We start from the raw sequence: 2,921 nt of genomic DNA on the forward strand, positions 1-2,921 counted from the left end.
CCCCAACTTCTGGTGCTTTATAGTATTGCTGGGGTCATTTGTGGCATAGTCTCCCCACCCCAGATTTCAATGGCAGACTGGTATTCATCTCAGGCTATTTCCCTGTCTGGGTCCCATAGCTAGGCTAGTCTGGTGACTCTCTTGAGTTCGTTCCTCATCTAGACCATCCAAATGGTCCTCTATGAGGGCTATCAGTCTCAGGCTAGCTGATCATCTCAGGCTAGCTCCCTTTTCATCCCATGGTACAGATTGGTGGTCTTCACAGGTTCCTCCTCCCCGCTACCACCACCATGGAGTGTTAAGCTACTGGTCATTCAGATATTCACAGGTCAGAATGCTGAGCATCAACATAGTCCCTCTCCATCTTGACCACTTACTGACACACATGTAACACAGCAACCATACTTGCAGAGCCTCTATGGACAGAAATGCCTCTATAGGCAGGTGTTATCTTTAACAAAAGAGTCTATCAGTTTGTAGAGTGTAACCAATAGCCTTGGACAAAACTTGATTAGCTGTAACCCATTCCTGGAATTCAAAGTTTCATTTGGTGATGAAAGATGCCCAGCTGGGGTTCTGTTACCCCTGTTATTTAATGATTTTATTTAGATTGCCTTAATATATGTGTATATTTTAGGAAGCTCCCATTGTATTAGGTTTCCTGCACCAATACAACTCTAACTGTTTTGAGTGCAAGTCCACCAAGAAAGAATTGCTTTGTCTCTAATTTCCAGAAATATATTTGGTTGTATATTTCTGGATTTGAACTCCTAAATGTTCCTTGAATGAATTGTTGTTGTAAGGTATTTAAATCATTGATACTTCCAACTTCACTTGGATTTAAGGGTAGACAGAATTTCTAGAGAAACTCTTGAGGGATTGATGTATAGTGGATGAATAAAATGTTTGGGTAAATGCTCATAAAGTACTACATTTAGATAACAGGATTAATTAATATATATTAATTTTGATAATTAAAATTAAATGCTTTAAGACTTTTAAAATGTAAAATCAGATCATAGAAACTCTCAGTAATCAGGTAGGTTCTAGCAATGCAAAATGTACTTGATGGATCATCCCCAAAACCTTACTGGGAAAGTCACTGGACAGAACTATCTGGTATCCTTTGGACCAAGTAAGTTAGCTGTATTTCAACAAGATGAAATACACAAAATAAAGTAAAAGTAAAAGAAAAAAAAGCAATGATTAGGGTCTACTTATAGATCTCAGATTTGGGGATCATACATACGATGAGTCTTATCCAAACTTGTGCAATTTGTAGGAATAGAATGCAAATCTTCTACCATCTATAGATATCTTTATTCCAAGTTGATAGTACTTTACAGAGAAAATGTTTCTTTTTTCATATTTTACTTTTATGTGTAGGGATATTTTGACTAAATGCATATCTGTGTGCCACTGTATGCAGTGCAAGCTGAGACCAGAGAAGGGCATCAGATCTCTAAATACTAGATCTCTAAAAACTAAGGACAGTCATGAGCTGCCATATGGACATTTGGAATTAACCCTGAGTCTTCTAGAAGAGCAGCCACTGCTCTTAATCTCAGAGAATTCCAGCTCCATGTTTTAATTTTAAATTATGTTTTTCTAATCAAACTCTGAAAATCACAATTTAGGGCATTGTAAGATATTGGGTCACTGGATTGGTGCAGGATACTATTTCCTGAAGAGAGCTTAGGCTCTAAAATCAACAATGAATAAATGAGACCTCATGAAACTGCCATGCTTTCAATAGGACAAATCAACAGCCTACAGATTGGGAAAAGATCTTCACCAACCCTACGTTTGACTGAAGGTAAATACCCAAACTTTTCAAAGAACTCAAGAAGTTAGATACTAAAAATTCAAATAACCTAATTTTTAAAATGGGGTGCAGAAATAAACAGAATTCTCAACAGAGGAATCTCGAACTGAGATGCAAATCAAAATAACTGTAAGGTTCTATCTCATACCCATGAGATGGTTTAAATGTGGTTGGCCCAGAGAGTGGCATTATAAGGAGGTGTGACCTTGTTGTAGTAGATGTGCACTTGATGGAAGAAATGTGTTCTTGTAGGAGTGGGCTTTTGAGACCCTCCTTCTGAGCATGTTGGAGGCAGTCTGCTCCTGGCTTTCTTTGGAGGAAGACAGAACTCTCAACTCCTCCAGTGCCATGTCTACCTGGACACTGCTGTGCTTTCTGTGATGATGATAATGGACTGACCTCTGAACCTGTAAGCCTTTATAAGAGTTGACTTTTAAAAGAGTTGCCTTGGTCATGATATCTGTTTATATAAGTAAATCTTGGACTAAGAGAACCCATCAGAATGATAAAAAAAAAAAAAAAACTCAAGAGATAGTGAAGATGTGGAGCAAGAGGAATACTTCTTTACAGCTTGAGGGAGTGTAAAATTAAATAACCACTTTGGAAATGAATTTGATAGTTTCTTAGAAAACTGGGAATACCACATTTTTTGTATCCATTCCTCTGTTGAGGGGCATCTGGGTTCTTTCCAGCTTCTGGCTATTATAAATAAGGCTGTTATGAATATAGTGGAGCATGTGTCTTTCTTACCAGTTGGAACATCTTCTGGATATATGCCCAGGAGAGGTATTGCTGGATCCTCTGGTACTATGGAACCACCAGACTGATTTCCAGAGTGGTTGTACATGCTTGCAATCTCACCAACAATGGAGGAGTGTTCCTCTTTCTCCACATTCTCGCCAGCATCTGCTGTCACCTGAATTTCTTATCTTAGCCATTCTGACTGGTGTGAGGTGGAATCTCAGGGTTGTTTTGATTTGCATTTCCCTGATGATTAAGGATGTTGAACATTTTTTCAGGTGCTTCTCTGCCATTTGGTATTCCTCAGGTGAGAATTTTTTGTTCAGCTCTGAGCCCCATTTTTTAATGGGGTTAT

At 38.4% G+C, this 2,921-nt stretch overlaps 1 non-coding gene across 1 annotated transcript; it reads right to left on the reverse strand.

The window, feature by feature from the left end:
* Positions 1 to 294: 294 nt before the first annotated feature.
* On the reverse strand, positions 295 to 427 carry Gm24170. The gene has a single exon (XR_003955521.1). It is a non-coding gene; the product is annotated as a small nucleolar RNA SNORA17 (small nucleolar RNA).
* Positions 428 to 2,921: the final 2,494 nt, after the last annotated feature.

This window comes from Mus musculus, chromosome 4, assembly GCF_000001635.26.
Source record: "Mus musculus strain C57BL/6J chromosome 4, GRCm38.p6 C57BL/6J".
NCBI classification, from domain to species: domain Eukaryota; kingdom Metazoa; phylum Chordata; class Mammalia; order Rodentia; family Muridae; genus Mus; species Mus musculus.